Source organism: Ailuropoda melanoleuca, chromosome 2 (genome assembly GCF_002007445.2).
Source record: "Ailuropoda melanoleuca isolate Jingjing chromosome 2, ASM200744v2, whole genome shotgun sequence".
NCBI classification, from domain to species: Eukaryota; Metazoa; Chordata; class Mammalia; order Carnivora; family Ursidae; genus Ailuropoda; species Ailuropoda melanoleuca.
This window is the reverse complement of record NC_048219.1, coordinates 157,135,647-157,152,820: the sequence shown is the minus strand read 5'-3', so window position 1 is coordinate 157,152,820 and position 17,174 is coordinate 157,135,647. Positions and strand designations below refer to the sequence as shown.

Sequence of the window (17,174 nt, the reverse complement as noted above, 5' to 3'; positions counted from 1 at the left end):
GTAACATGTACAAGTTTACCAGTGTGGAGAAAGAGAAGAATGCAATGTGTATGAAATACAGCAACAGACACAAATACAGAAAATGTCATTTTTGCGAATTCCAGTAATTTAACTATTATGGGTATGCAACGTTACTTTCAATATTTTGACTGTTTCAAATATTTTCTCTTTTTTTTTAAGCTGTGAAACAATAAATGCCGTAAGTTCAGAAAAGCAAGAGTCTGGGGGAAATTGACAAAGATGGTAACACCACTGGGTTGTGAAAGCTGTATAAACAGGTGGAGAGGAGCTTCCAGGGGGAAGGAAAGATCCAGGAGAATAATGAGGAAAAAAAGCATAAGACACATCGGAGAATGAACCAAGTGTGGCTCACATCAAACGAATATTCTCATGGAAAGTCAGCTAGTAATGGATCCAGAAATGGCACCATGAAGGAACTATAGTCACAGCCCGCAGTCACAAAAAGTCCATGAGAAGTATTTCTGCAAAGAAAGTTATTTAAAATGTGGTTTAACCAGCTACTTCTCCAAGGATACCTTTTTTCACAGTACATATCTACTCACTTTATGAGAGTTTTTTCCAACCTACTAACTTTTTATGGAATAACCACTTTGGAAATTGCTACATTCTACTAACCCAACCTTTCAGAGGTCTGAGCTAGAACTGAGGCTTAAGGATTTGGAAATAAAAGGCAACAATAAACCAAACATAACAACTGACCAGATGAATGAATGGGTCACAGAAAACAGAGAAGTAGGTAATGCTCTGGAATCCTAAACCCAGATGATGATAGGAATGCTATCAGCACAAACAGTGAAGTCAAAAGAGGATCAACTATTAGGTAATGGGTACTAAGCTCTAATTTAGATGGGTTTGGGAAGACAGTGAGAAACTCCCCTAGAAGGAAAATTGAGCAAGAAGTTAAAAGACTACAGTCAAGTTCCCAGATCTATCCCCTGTCAACTTTATGAGCCTGAGCAGGTCTCAAATACAATAAAGGAGTTACAGCAGTGACTTTAGGCTCTTTCAACTTTAATACTCTATTATTCCAAAAATTGGGCACTTGGAAGTCAAAATACCAATACTATCAAGTTCTACCTTTAAAGGTGTGAAATATACAGAAAATAGAATAAAAATAAACAATTCAAGAATTTGAGTATATGAACTTAAATATATGAATGACAGGCTTTTAAAAGAGTGTGCAATTACAGATGTTTAAGAGATCCATGAAACCGAGAAAGCTATGAAGTCTAACTCTGGCCCCTCCCCCAATGCCACAGAATACTTAGTTTTCTGCTGCTGCACCAAGCAGACGTCTAACTCTGACCCAATGTGGCAGTTCACGTATTTTTATGAATACCTCTCAACACCGTGAAGATTTCAAGGCAAATGAGAACTTTTTCCTAGATGGCTCACCACATCAGGGGTAGACCAAAACTGTGGTCAACTTATTACATCTGTGAGCAGAGTGCCTACAAAACACTAGCCTCCCACACTGGCCTAAGCCCAGGGTTTATAAAAATTAAGCTTTTCCTAAGAGCATTCAGGCTGGTATTCTAAGTGAATAAAATTGTGATGATCCTTTTGAAGAACTTTCAAGGGAAAAAACGAGCAGCTAAGAACTGCAAATAGCATCGCAGGGTCTAATAATAAAAAAATCTAAAAGGAAGCGGCTCTCAGGGAGGAGAGATTAGAGGTACTGGAAAGTGCACACAGGGCCGGCACGGGAGGGATTTTTTAACAGAGACTGAAAATTTTTTGAAAAAAACCAAGAGTTTTTGTTGTTGTGGTTGTTCTTGTCGTTTGTTTTGGTTTAAGTGTATGAAAAATGCTTTCATGAAACCAGTAGGAAAATGACGAGCACATACACAGTTAACAAAAGCCAATAGTTAACAATCTGTTCCATTGTCTTCTCAATTCCATTTTCAAAAATCTCTTTAAGGATGTTGAATTCTTTTCTTTTTTTTTAAACAAGTTTAAAACTGTGTAAGACACAATTTTGAATTGTATTTTCATTTTCACAAGGCAAAATGAAGCCACCTGTGCGATTTCCAAGCCTCCTGAGCCCACACAGGATCGGTGGGAAAGTCCCTGGAAGGCACAGACCTGGTTTCCTCTGGGCCTCTCAAGCTATCAAGGAAAGCCAGGCACCTGGTATTTTTAGAAGCTCAGCGTTGTTTATCTGATAAGCAAAGGAAGAATGTCAATTTTCACTTTTCTCCAGACTTCAATTTCTAAAACTGCCTATCTTGGAAGAATATAAATTCCATACCAACCCTCTTCTTCCCCACCTTGTCCAAAGTCATTCCCTAAGCCCCAGCTCTGCAGTGGTGCTCACACCATTTCATTCATATACATCAGACCCTGAACTCCAGCTGGATGCCCAGCAGCGTACATACTGCTCTTGGATAGACTGGAAACCAGAGGACCAGACAAAGCCCCTGGAAACTCCCAGATGGCCATCTAATTCCTGCAGATAAGGAAGTGGGGGAGAGGGCAGGGAAAGATCACCAGGCAAGCTGGCTCCTCACCAGCAGGCTGAATCTTGTTCACCAAGTCACCCTCATTTCGGGGAGAATGAGGCATCATGGGACAGCCTAGCACAAAGCCCAGAAAAGGAGAAACTGAGAAGCATTTCAATCAACCCGCCCAGCTGTGGACTGGCCAAGGACACCCACGGGAACCCTGACTCCAGGTGAAAAAGGAAGCAAGCCAGGAGGGAGAGACTGTCCAGGTAGGCTCTCCTTCCAACTCCTTAAAACAACCTCTTCAAGAGTGGCCCAGAGCTTCAAAGAACACTGCACCACCAGGCAAGAATGTTGTCCTGGAAAGCACACAGTCTTGGGCTTAATCTCTATCAGCCCTGGGCAAATTACTCAGTTCCCTCATCCACAAACATCTCCTACTGAAGGACAGCAATGACAAACAAGGTACAGAAAATACCCAGGGGGCGGCTGGGTGACTCAGTCCGTTAAGATTCAGACTCTTGATCTCAGCTCAGGTCTTGATCTCAGAGTCATGAGGTGGAGCTCCACGCTGGGTATGGAGCCTACCTCAAAAAAAAGAAAAGAAAAAAGGAAAACAAAAAGGACCCAGGATGAGGCCTGACACAAAGAAAGCACCCAACACTTCATTGACAATAGCATGAACGCCATATAAAATATGAATGATTCATTCTTTGGGGACTTGGCATTTCTCGCCCACAAGGCGAATATGGCTGAAGTCTGCGAACAGCCCTAGCGGGGCTGAATCACCAGCCAGGCTGAACACAGAACGCGGACAGGACGCTGGGAGGTGGAAGGGAAGGAAGCAGGAGGCACCAAGGACCTAGCCTGTGCCAGAGCCAACCAGGTGACTCGGCACCTTCTCCCATGGAATGGCATGTGATCCATCCTCAGGATTCCCTACACTCTCCTGCAGAATGCTGCTTCCTACCATCCCAACCAACCCAACCAGGGGCAGGTGTTCGGAGGCCTGACCCCTTCCACGCCACCAGAGGTTGGAGGAAATGAAATCACCGAGGACAAAGAAGGAGCGGGCACTGTGCTCAGTCTCCTCCCACTCTTTCACTTTTGTTTGTTTTCAGCTTTTGTCTGGGCCTTGGTCACCACAGCTGTCACAGTCACTTTCTTCATTTCTCCAACATCCACTCCAGGCACGGTGGCCTGCCCTGCTGTGTCCTTTGAGGCACAAAGGATTTCCTTTATTGCTTTTTTAACGCATGGCCTCCCATCAACCGTGTGGTTAATAAAATATGAATGGATGAAGAAGGTACTGACAACAGAAGAGAAACCTATGGAAGGTTATGGGAGCGAGATGCCGTGCAGCGCCTGTCACCCTGCGCAGCGGGTAGGCTGGAAGGCGCTCCTTGATAGAGCTCAGCAGACGTGTCTGCCTCCCTCCAAACAGCCAGGGAAGGGCAATTTAATGACAAGAGACAGAAGTTACTGCACCTACACCGCACTCCCCAAAGCCCCCAAATGATACCCTATCATTATCTGAAATAATTAAACAAGTAAAGACAGAACTTTCAGTCTTGACAGTCTTATCTAAGAAACAAACAAAAAACAATATTGACTTTTCCATTGGCCCAGAAGCATTCTGAGAAATCCATAAACAATCAATGATGCCAAGTGTGAAAATCCATTCTGCTCCTGCATTTGGTGGTCACTCTTGGGCCAAGGTCAGGTGTCTCCTGCCCACAACCACTCTCCATGCCACCCCAAAGACAGCATACCACTTCCATTCCCTTTTCACATGGACACCTAAGCTCACTTCCCCTGTGGGGAAAGGATGAGCCCAGAAATTCCATGGAATATGTGTTCCCATGAGCACAGAAATTTGATGATCTCAGAGGTATTATAAAGAAAGACCCTTGACACTTCCCTAAGGAAGAATGTCTTCTGTAAAAGGCGACTGCCAGGACCAAAAGCATGTGCTGGGAAAATCCACGGCCTGCTGCTGCGTGTGTTTCCAATTCTGATGTCCCACTTCCTCTTTATAATAACATTCCTTCCCTCCTTACTTGTCTTCTAAAAAGACACTCTGGCATTGGGTCTCCAAAGGGTGCTGTTCTATGAAAGGCTGTAAGATAAAAAGAGCTAAAATGGATTTCAATAAATATAAAATGCTTAAACACTATGTAAGATCTATTCCATTCCACCACTTTTAAATATTTCCAAAAAAGAACTTATTTTTATATGTTGGCGGCCTAACTTCTTAAAAATAAAGTTTCCTTCATTTAAAGCTTATTCACACCGGCCATCACACAACATAAAGCTTTTTAGCGAATACACTTTTAAGAGTTGTGATGTCACTATTGTGACTTCCAAACCTATCTCACAGGGGTTTCTTTTTTTTTTTAAGATTTTATTTATTTATCAGAGAAAGAGAGAGAGAGAACACAAGCAGGGGAAGAGGCAGAGGGAGAGGGAGAAGCAGACTCCCCACTGAGCAGGGAGCTGGGGAGGGGGAGGGGAGATGGTCCTGGGATCATGACTTGAGTGGAAGGCAGATGCTTAGCCCTTAACCGACTGAGACACCCAGGTGCCGCCACAGAGGTTTCTGATAGGATCAGTTATGATAATATATGGGAAAGTGATAAGAAATTTGCAAAAGGCTAATCAAATAGATAGTCAAGCTGTTGTTATTCCAATTTTTAAAAAGCTATCATACCATACAGGTTTTACTTAAAAAGAATACGGACTTTGGAAACAGAGATGGGAGTTCAAATTTCACCTCCACCACTTACTAGTTACCTACACGCAAGTGGGATGTAAGAGGCAAGCTCGTAAACTCCCTAGGCCTTGTTTCAACTGTAAAATGGATGTAATACCCACCTTAGCAAGTTGCGAGGATTCAGAGAGTAATGTATGCAAAACCCATTATACATAGTAAACACTTACTAAATGATAGTTAAAATTGTTAGGCTATTTAATGAAAATCCAAATACCCAGCTATTAAAACTAGTAGAAGGGAGGGGGAAGAGGGGAGAATCTCACCCAAAGAGAGGACAAATGCTAAAAACACAGATCTCACACTCTGAGGATCCCTTCTTCTCCCAAACCACTCCTACCCCCCACTCCTTCCCCCCTGAGGTCAGAAGCTCCTCCTTGCTTTGCATAACTGTGCAGCAACCCAGGAATGAGTCTTTTACACCAGGCTTGACAAAGTGATGATTCATCCCAACCCATGAAGGGGGTGCAGCCAGTAATCAGCCTCAGCACACAATGGGAGATCCATGTGGAGAGCCTTTGGCCAGAGACAAGCTATGTAAGAGAACCCCCCCACCCCCCCANGTATATTCCAAATAGTACTTGGGAGGAATCCAACTGTCCTATATTTCACGAAACAATTCCCAACATAAATGGAAAGTCCAAAATGGCAACACAACAATAACGAAGAAGTCTCCCTCTGTTCCCTGTTTGCTGCCTGTGGCACCATGTTTTGCCAGGCAGTGTGTCAGTTATAACAACAAAAAGCTTGATGGTTGGACAACATCCCACTTCAACTTCACATCATAATGGCTCCTGAGGACAAGTCACACTGCTTCTCAGCCTGGCCTGAAAATGTGACCGCGTTCCCCACGAAAAAGACAAACCCTCGGCAGCAGCTTATACAGCTCTTTTCCATTACCACTTTGTGGGCAGGAAACATTTTTTCCCCCTGGAGTAAGCTCCTAATTCCCCTTCTAAGGTTAAGAGGCTTTCAGACTTGGTTGTCTTAAAATCAATGCCCAGTGGGATGGTTTAACCGGAGGTCCTCAGAGTTGTCAAAGAGGCAGCTCTGGGTCCTTTGCCACTCTGCGGGCAGCCAGACTACTACAACTGGATGTCTCCTCATTTATCACCACAGTAATTGTAACCTTCAGTCTGACTTTGGGATCCTTCCACCAGTGTCCCATAGGCACAAACCATGAATGCCTGGAAATGTCAGCCTCCTCCCAAAACAGTGTCTTCGCTTGGAATACCCCATTCAAAAACACTCATTTAATCCCCCCTGGCTCCCTCCCTAGGTCAACCCTTCTTCCTCCTGTCAATCTAGGAAAGGGTCACTCAACAAATGTCCACCATATTACATTTAATTCTGCCTCCCCCTAAAAAAAAAAAAAAATCCTCTTCATCATAATGCTGTCAGTTCTCTTTCTTATTCCAGGTGGCCCACTCTGGGGGAGAGAAAGCACAGACGCAGCGAGTGGATCCTCAACTCAAAATCCGAACACTGGGGTGTGGGGTGTGTTTTCTGGGAAAGCCTACAAAAGGGTTTTTCAACTCAAGTGTTACATAATCTGATTCATTTATTTAGCAATGTCTAATTTTATAGTGGTTTCCCCTCAAACATTCCTGGAAAATTGTTATACTATATTACAATGGAGAAAATTATTTTATGTCAAAATCAATTCTATAAAATTTGCCTCCTACCCATTCAAGCCAACAGCCACTAGCTACACACACTGGTCCACGGGCACACACATACACACAAATACCCTGATCCCTAACAAAACAAAACAAACAAAAAAAAGGTCTTCTTCCACTGTAACTAAGATTTGATTTCAGCAAACCAACACTGGGAGCGCCTAGAACTCAAGGAAGTGCACAACTTGTTGCGGCAATAAACGCCGGGCCACGGTCTGAACAAAGCCATTACAAAGAAGCTCCAGAAACCCACAGGGCCCGTGGACAAAATGTTATGTGCCGGCAATCAATTCTCCAATGCACGCTCATCAACCCTTTCCCAACCCTCTTCCCGGCCCCAGCAAGCACCCTCCAGGACTCCAGTTCCTAATCTGGTTTTCATTCCGGCCCCGCTCCCTCCCCTTCCTTCTCAACGACCGTGAATCAATCCCATCCCGGGCAGGAAACGAGACCCAGGGCAGCCCCCTCCGCCGCGGCGGAACAAAGGAGCAGAGCGCAGCTGCACGCGCGGGACACCCCATCGGGTCCTGGACCTCCTTCTCCCCTGCCGCCGCCGCCGGGGCACGCCGCACCTGAACCCCACTCCCCAGGACGCCCCATTGTTCTCCCAACGCTTTCCTTCCCTGAGGCGGCCACCCCGTGCCCTTCCCTAAAACCAGGGGGCCAGGAAACAGCTGTGGGCCAGAGAAAAGGAGGGGGTGTGGGTAAGAACGAGGAAGATCTGGATTCCACTCTGTCCACAGGTACAAGGAGGATGGGGCAAAGTAAGAGCAACTTAGTTTACAAGCCTTCTTCTCTCCCACCCGCCCCCGAAGCAACTGCGAAGTCACGACCACCCCGCGCGACCTCCAGCGTGCGCGGGCTCTCGCCGCCGCGCCGCAGCGCCCGGAGGAGAGCGCCGCAACCCCCCTGACCCGTGCCCCACGGCCTGCGGCGGGGCCACGGAGACGTCGGGCACAAAGGCGCGAGGCGCCCACTCCGCCGCCCCTAGCGGGCCGCGGCCAGAGCAAGCGGGCAGGGGAGAAGGGGAAAGCGCTCGCGCTACCTCGCGGGGCGCCGCTCCGCCTCCCGGTCGTCCTCGCGTTCCGGGACGCGGGCCCACCGCGAAGCTGCGGGGCTCCCGCGGCGGCTGCTCGACGGAGGCTGCTGGGGCGGACGCTGTTCCGCGGCTGCCGGCCCTTCGCGCGCCCCGCGCTCCCGCACCGCCTCCACGCGCCGCGCTGGGCTCCCGTGCGCGCCCGACAGCAGAGTGCTGGGCTGCTGCGGAGAGCTAGGCTGCGGCGGGAGGCGTGCGGCCACTCCCCTCTCCCCGGCAAACGGAGGGGCTGGCCGAGGGGCGGGGGCGGCCCTCGCCGCCTGGGATTCGCCCCTCCGCGCGCGGGCAGGACCCGGAGCCACCGCCTCAGTGCCGACTCACCTCCGGGCGCCCGGTGCCGGCTGCACAGCGCCCCCCGGTGAGCGCGAGCGGCAGCTTGCGCACCCGAGGGCAAGTCTAGATGGGGCCAGAAACGGAGGAGAGGAAGAAAGGGGAGGCGTCCTCGCCCAGCACCCACGGAGAGCACGGCCCTTATTACCTTTTTCACTCCTGAATTTACTGACGTCAAGCAAGAAATGTAATAACTGGGGCGGGGGGTAACAACTAGGAGCCAGCCTGGGGGCAAATGCCAGCAGACTGGCAGCGTTCTCAATTGTTCCTTCTGCCCTAGATAAAAAAGTTTGGCTACCAGAGAATATCAGCAAGGATTAATTTGACCGAAAGAGAATGGAACTGTATTGAGTAGCAAAGTATGCTTTTACTTACAAGGTTTTTAATAACTCACATTATGCTAAGTAGACACTGGCCAATTCTCTGCTACAAAAAATGAAAGGTAGTTTAAAAGAAATTTCAAATACCCATATGTGTCTGAAAACAGCGTTATCAGTGGCCACTGGGTAATGACCAATTATGGGGTATTAGTCTGCCTATTATTTAGGCATGTTGGAGGGGCCAGGGACTCAGGACCTCCAGCTTCTTACTCCAGCCTGCCTCTTGCCTCTTTGTGGAATTTAGAACATGCCACTTGACCCAGGTCCCGGTTTCCTCATCCTGGAGGAGGGAAGGGTGCTCTTCCAACCTTACTCACTGGGTGAGGTGAGGATTACTTGGCTAAGGTGTTCAAAGGAATGTAGGCACAGTAATTATTACTCATGATTCTAACTACTTTATCCTATAATGAAATAAATTGCCATAAATGGGGCCAGGTTTAAATGAACTGACCTATATCTGGAAACTGTCACTAAAATGAGGTGAACCAAAGAATTCATACCATATATAGTAACTCTGTTTCCAGAGGCATAAGAACCACAGGCACTGGGATTTGTCAAATGTCACCAGTAGAGTTTGGAAAGGTGACAATTGCCCAGACTCCATCTGCTTGGAAATGGATCACCACTGATGACAATATGTGCATCAAAAGCAGATCTGCAGAAGACATGATAATGGGGTAAGCTAAGGTATATTGAATATCAGGTACTGTTCCATTCTTGTTTAATCTTCACAGAAACCTGAGGTAGGGTTCTTTCTTTTTCTTATTTTAAAGACAAGGAAAGCCGAAACCAGAGAGGTCTTCCAGCTAATAAGTGGCAGTGGTGGTCTGAAGACATGTCCACAAATTCATTGACACTCTTCCTGTTACAGAGTGGAGTCTAATTGCCTTCCTCTTGAATATGGCTGAACTTAGTGGCTTAATTCTAATGAAGAGAACGCAGCAGAAGTGATGCTGTATGACTTCTGATTCTAGGTCATGCAAGGAGGTAGAGCTTTCACCTGGCCCTCTCTTGGAACTCACCCTTGGAACATGGCTGCCGTGCTATGAGGAAGCTCAGTCTACATGGAAGGTCAGGCGTAGATATTCCAGCTGATGGTGCCAGCTGAGAACCCAGCCTACAGCCAGATACGTGAGTTAGTGAGCCTTTGAGGTGACTCCAGCCCTAGTCACTGACTGACCACAGTGCATAAGAGACCTGGCGAGAAAACCTAACTGAACCTAGTCAGTACCCTGAATCAGGAGATATAATAATATTGAGAGATTGTCTTTGGAGGGGTCATTACATAGCAGTTGACACTGGACACAGTGGGAGAGATGGAATTTGAACCCAGGCGGTCTGACTCCACAGTCTCCACCGCAATCACATTGCCTCAGACCTTGCTGACCTCGCCTAATGAACACCAGCCTTCACAACAGTGTATGGACCTGCTACACGAGGACACATTTAGGCTCACTTTTCCACTTTGCCCGTCTGATTTCAAGTTCCAAACAGATGACTTATAGCACGTTGGCAATAAGGAAGCCTCTGACTTCTCTATCTAGTTCAGCTTTCCAAAAAATAACAAGTTCAAATGGCAGGTTCACAAATACCAAATGTAAACAAATGGTTTGAAAGAGTGGGGAAACTATCAGCTTTTCATCTTTGAATAGGACCAGGTTTTCTTTAAAAGTGGGTTTGGGACAAGTATGTGCTGATAGGACTCCTGAGAAAGCTACTCTTAGGAAGATTTTGGAACTCCTGCCCCAAGGAAAAGATAGGGGACTTAGTTATATGGAAACAATTCTTCCTCTAGAAGGACCTAGCATAGTGGGGACACTTATGGCTTTCTCCCTGTTTTTCAGCAAATTCAGAAAAGAAAATATTAGAAACTGATGATCATGTCCTAATAATCACTGAGAAAATGAACCAAGAAGCTATTAGAAAGCCAAAAGTGCTTCTAGAGCAATGTGCTGCTTCTCTTTCAAAAACACCATTAACCTAGTTTTCATAAATCTCAAAATCCAAACTCCTGAAGACATACCATGAGGTTTTTAAATACTTTTACCTTCTTGGCCATTCTTTTCAAAACTCAATCAATCAACAACTTTTGAATTTAAGAGAAGCAGATTACAGTTCTAGTAACTGTCAAGAATGGATAATAAATCCACCAACTACAAAAGCATTTTTTACTTTCCCATCAGTCTATTTAAAGGAAGTAGAATATATGAAGAAGCAGAAGGACAATTATTATGATTTTTGGGTGAAAAACATAAATTATCAAATTATAGGAATAAAAAGAATATAAGAAGTGTACTTTACCACAATGAAAACATGTAATGATTTAAATTAAAACAAAAGAAATCCTGCCATCCTTGTGGGAAAATGTAGATATAAAAGCACATTTGTGTGTGTCCCAGGAAAAGAATCACCACTGAGTGTGTAGGGTTTGTTGTTTTTCTTTTATCGTAGGTGTTTTTAACTTGAGTCCTTTTTAAAATAATTTTTTCTAAATTCAACTTTGGGGGAAATAAACAACAAAAGGACCACACTACCTGCGTCTACCTCATTTTGGTGTAGCAAAAGAAATAATGAGCTGGAAGTCATAATTTTACATGTTCTCACTGGCCCTATCTGCAGCTAGCTTTAGAATTTTAACCAGAAGGCTCATGCTGCCTGCCCTTAGTTATTTTACATCATCTTTAATGTGTTAAGGGCCTCCAGATCTAAAAAAATCTAAAAGTGCTTTGGCCATCTTTTCTCTCCTCATCTACCTACCCAAACACTTAGCTGTCACCCACTTTCCTCATCCTTTGAGACTGGTAACGTCTTGATGCCACATCCTCTCAGTACCTATTAATTTGTTCCAGGCTATAAAATCTTTCTAGTTGTTCTCTTATAAATGTTTGGCTTCTTCAACCACATGATAGATATCTAGATTAAAGAAGTAATTCATTTAGAAAGCTCCAGGCCCATGACAATAAGAACAATCTTAGAGAGCTTACCTGTTTTCAAAAGTGTTCTTGGGTGCCTGGTTGGCTCAGCTGATTGGGAGTCCGACTCTTGGTTTCCGCTCAGGTCATGATTTTAGGGTAATGATCTCGGGGTCATGGGATCAAGCCCCGCATCAGGCTCCTCCCTCAGCTGGAAGTCTGCTGGAAATTCTCTCTCTCCCTCTCCCCCTTCCCCTCCCTCTGCTTTCACTCTCTCGGTCGCTCTCTCTAAAATAAATACATAAATCTTTAAACTCAGTAAACACTTAAATAGTATATCTTACATAGTTTCATGCAAAAGAAACCTTTTTTATGTATTTAAAGAGTGGTTTGAAAATAAATGCTTCATCATCTACCTTCAGCTCAGGTCATGATCCCAGTATCTTGGGATCAAGCCCTCTGTGGGGCTTGCTGCTCAGCGGGGAGTCTGCTTCTCCCTCTCCCTTGCCACTCAGCCTTCTTGTGCTCTCTCTCTTTGTCAAATAAATAAAATCTTAAAAAAAAAAAAAAAGAAAAATGCTTAATAAAGTATTATTTGAAATTCACATTAGGTATTATAAAAAATATTTCTATGGCATTTTCAGCCTCCAGGAGAATAAACACTACTCTTACTCTAAGTATTTAAGAAGCTGGAGATAGAAAGTGGCTAGGAGAGGGGCGCCTGGGTGGCTCAGTCGGTTAAGCGTCCGCCTTTGGCTCAGGTCATGATCCCAGGGTTCTGGGATCGAGCCCTGTGTTGGGCTGTCTGCTCAGCGGGGAGCCTGTTTCTTCCTCTCCCTCTGTCTGCTGATCTGCTTACTTGTGCTCTCTCTGTCAAATAAATAAATAAATAAATAAATAAATAAATAAATAAAAATCTTAAAAAAAAAGTAGCTAGGAGAGTGGATCTTGAAAACTCTCATCAAAAGAAAAAAATAAGATGATTTGTAACTACGATGATGATAGATGTTCACTGAACTATCAACTGGTGATCACTTTGCAATATATACAGATATTGAACTTTTACACTATACACCTCAAACTAACATAATACTATGTCAATTATACTTCAATTAAAAAATAAAATTAATTAAAAAAAATTAAAACAGTAGATAAATGCCAACAAGAATCTCAGAGGATAAAATGGCTGATAGAATTTCTCCTGGGCAGGAAAATTCACTAAAGCTTTTTAAAGATTAAAAAAAAGAAGAATTCAAAGACCTCACAGATAGGTTCCTTATAGGTACTGGCCTATGGGAAGATCAAAAGCAGCTATTCTTTATAAAAACATAACAATGTAATTGAGCACTAAAATCAGGCAGGGAAACTCCAAGTGTAATTTTTTTCCTCCACAAAACGCATTTGTCCATAGCTCAGAACACTCTGATCCCTCAAATAAATTATAGACCCATTGCCAGGAAATTTAAATTGCCTGCATTTTTCCCCTTTGCATTCTGTCATTTGAACTAGTAAAATAATTGTCTTTTTTATTTTCTCTCAAGCTGTAGCATGTTAGTACCATTATGGCAAAACCTTGCTGTAAAACAATAAATCAACCTGAAGAATAGCTAGACTTTTTTCCAATCTTTTTTAAAAAGCATTTTCATTTTTCTAATGATAACTGGGGAGCTTGTCATCTCGTTGCTGAGGAGACTCGAGGAGGACTGCAAGGAAAAGCAAATATTATGGCAAAGGAAAAAAATACTGGCTGTCTATCCCAGATGAAGAGCCATTTAGCAAACATGCAAAATAAGACTTGGGTTCTGCTGCAGTCCCTAAAACTAAATGTCCATTTATTTGAGTCTAGTATATACATTCATCACAAGTGTCAGCATAGGAAAATGCTGGTAGAGAAAGATAATTGCTTAACAAAAAAATAAAAGGTTCGTTTCTTAACAACCAAGATGACATACAATCCAGGTTGAGGTACTACTGACTAAATAAATCAAAATTTAACTTGGAAGTATGAGCCAAGGCTTGGTAGCAGGTTTGAGAGTTGCTTCAGCAGTGTTCTCAATCTTAACATCTTCTGTACAAGATGAGAAGCTCCATGAGGGCAGAATTTTTATGTCTTTGGTTCACTGTTGTGTCCCCAGAGCCTAGGAACATACGAGATATTCAATAAACATTGTTGAACTGGTGAACGAATTTCATATATTATTACTTTAAGTAAATTCAACCAGCCTGTCATCTCAGTTCGTTCCAGATGGATCTTAGAGCAATTTTTAAGACTTTCTTAGCAAGGTAGAACAAAACAGGTCCCATGATGGCTTCACAGTGGTGATCTACTTCAATTCCGAATAAAGCTGGAACAACTTTAAAGAGAGTAGCATCAAGGCAGAGTCCACCTTATACAGAGGAAGAAGTGGACCACATGAGCCAGGGCGTTAAAAAGTAACCAGCTTCCAAGGCAAGCAGAACTTCTACTGAAGAGATGAATAACCTCTTTTCCCATCAGACACACCAAAATGTGGGTGTTCCTCCTCAAATCCACACATGTCAATATGACTAAAAGAAGGGAGCAGACGTTTATGTCTTTGACCCCCTGGGGCCCTCTTGCCAAGCCTGCCCTCACATGCCCCAACCCCCATCTCAACAAGTGGGTGCTTGGCAAGTTCTGCCCAAATCTTAGATGACCCTGACAGAGCTCAGGGTTAAATGCCTTCCTCAGATACCTTCCTCTGGGGCCCTGGGTCTATAAATTGCTTCCAAAGTTCCTACTCTCCTGAAGTCTTCTTAAAACTTGCATGAAAACTAGCTTCTCCTCGGAGAGGGGTCCTGCAGGATCTAGCATGCTTCTACAAGTCCACAGTTCCATTAAATGGAAAAGCATGTTAAAAACTTTTCAATTTTCTTTGTGAATCTTTATCAACCTAAAGCAGTTATCACCACCCAGATTTAGCTTGGGCATGGGAAAGAGAATCTCTTTATTTCTTGGCACATGGCCTCCTCCATGCCTAAATGGTTTAGTCCCACCGAGTGATTTGGATTAGTGTGTAAATACTCTAGATTATCAGCCATAGGAGACGTTCTACCTTGGGGACTCTCGTTCTTGCCTGTGGTCAGGCATCATATACCAAGGCCAAAGAGTGAAGTAGATGACACTTGACCTACATTAAGAAGTATTTGAGTGCCTACTCAGTCCCATGTTGGCTCCATCACTGGGATGCCATGGTGAACATGATGGTCAAGATCTGGAACCTTCCAGGAATGTATGGTCTAGCTTCAGGTCTTTGGCACCTTCATCACGTGGGTATAACTCCCCTTTCCTTTGTAATGCCCTCCAAGTCCTACAGGCAATGAGATCCCTGATACTGCCCCTAGACACCTCTAGGTCTCAGCATCTGCTTATCAGTCTCTTTCACTACCCTGAGACAATCTTAAGGACAGAATCGCATCTTATTATTTCCTTATTCCCACGTTTAACATAGTTCCTGGAACATAGTAGGTACTCAATAAATTCTTGTTGCATGAATGAATACAATTTTTTTCCAGTACCTTCTTTCATGGGTCCTGCGTAACTCTTATTGCTCAACTTGAAAAATTACCTCTTTCCTCTCATAGCAAACCTCACAAAATTTAGTGTAGTATCCTCTTCTAATACGCTTAAATACAACAAATAGGTATAAATATTTTTAAAAGCCATTTTTCATTTTTAATCCATCTTGGAACTGACATCTCCTATGCTTCTGGTATACATTTTCATACTTTGATGCTAAAGGATTCTTATTTCTGTAGAAACAGATACCCTAGGCTGACCTCATTCAGCTTATCACAAATGTTCCCCACTGCTTTCCATCTCTACTGCAGAACCAATGCATATGTTTTCCCCAGCCTTCCTGCCCAAGTCAATTCATAAATATTTTTAATCTATGAATGTTTAAACTCAAAAAGATTTATTGGGCCACTTTAAATACTTATTTCTTGCTTACATGGGACTGAAAGATCACAATGGCTCAGGATCAATTGCATTTCATCTTTTCAGTACTTATTTCACAGCTGAGCACTTCTCAGAATTATGAACATGAGTCCAGTCCCTGACAAGCCATAGCAAAGGCCAAAAGAATGAGAGAAATTATCCACCCTGGAACCCACATGGGATAACAGGGACAGAATAGGCAGCATCTGCTGTGACTTATTACAGCCTACATGTTACACTAGGCCCCAGGTCGATCCTAAAACGGAAGTCTTGTGTTATGGGTCTTTCACCACAGGAAAGCAACATAAACATACATTCAACAATAACACTCCATAAATCTCTGCCCCAATTATAGAACTTTATCTCATGTGGTGCCAATAAGAAAGACAGATATTTCAAAACAGCAGGAAGAAATTACTGTTTCATGTGCAGAAACATTTAATATCACTGTAGAGAAATCTTTTAACATAAGTAAGACGTGGAACTATCTGCCTCAGGATAAATCCAAAAGAAGGAAGACTCTCTCCAAATAGTGTCAAATAGATTTTTGTATTTTTTAAAAATGGGTGAATAAGAAGAAAATAAATTATTTCTAAAACTATAGCTACGTGCCTAGGCCATACCCATGGCACCTTGATTATGGATAGAAGAGTAATATGTGACCAAGGACTGTGTGGCAGGGTGGGGGAACGAGAGAGTCTTAATGCGGGGTCAAAATCCTACTGGGATTTATGTCAAAGTGTGTGTGTGTGTGTGAGCGAGTGTGTGTGTGTGAGCATATGTGTGCACATGTTTGCTTACAGTTGTGGTGCATGTATATATTTCTCTGGGGGGAGGATTCTATCAGTCCCCAGATTCTCCCAAAAGGCTTTTGACTTCACCAAAGGTTACCAGCCACTGTTCTATAGTGAATATTTCCCAGATTCATAAGCAAAGATGTGTTACTATCAGATGAGGTTCAAGATGACCGACCACAGTGGTGAACAAAACCACATCACTGGAGTCCGAGGCAGCGGTGCCAAGCAGCCAGGATGTGCCCACTCAGATGGGAATGAGAAAGAAAATCACTCATGAAGACCACATACCATTTTGCTGGAAACTCAAACCTTAGTGAGGTAAGGCCAGCAAATCCTTCTCTCCATGCTTAGGAGCGTGCAAGCAACAGGATGTTTCTTCTGTTTCCCTAGTGTACCCCTCAGAGGCACCCCAAACTACCCTTGACATGGGGTTTTGACAGCTGTTAGTTTTATAAGGCATGCTGCATGTGTAAAGACCCTAAAGGGGCACGGGATAAGGTCATGCCTAGCAGCACTCCACTCTGGAAAACTGCTGATCTGAGATGTTGCTATGGTGGTTTATTGGTGGTGGTGTTTTCTAAAGCTGTTAGTTTTATAAGGCATGCTGCATGTGTAAAGACCCTAAAGGGGCACGGGATAAGGTCATGCCTAGCAGCACTCCACTCTGGAAAACTGCTGATCTGAGATGTTGCTATGGTGGTTTATTGGTGGTGGTGTTTTCTAAAATTTGTTCTTTTCACATTTATTGTTTTACTACATCAAAATTATGATCACACCTTGTGTCTGG

General features: G+C 43.9%; 1 protein-coding gene across 3 annotated transcripts in view; it reads right to left on the bottom strand.

Moving 5' to 3' along the window:
• Positions 1-8,173, bottom strand: part of MYO1B (myosin IB) — a 174,364-nt gene extending 166,191 nt beyond the window's left edge. For all 3 annotated transcript variants that reach the window (XM_002917994.4, XM_011223385.3, XM_002917995.4), the window contains exon 1: positions 7,960-8,173. The gene's annotated coding sequence lies outside the window, so the exon portion shown is untranslated. The remainder of the gene's footprint in view (positions 1-7,959) is intronic.
• Positions 8,174-17,174: the final 9,001 nt, after the last annotated feature.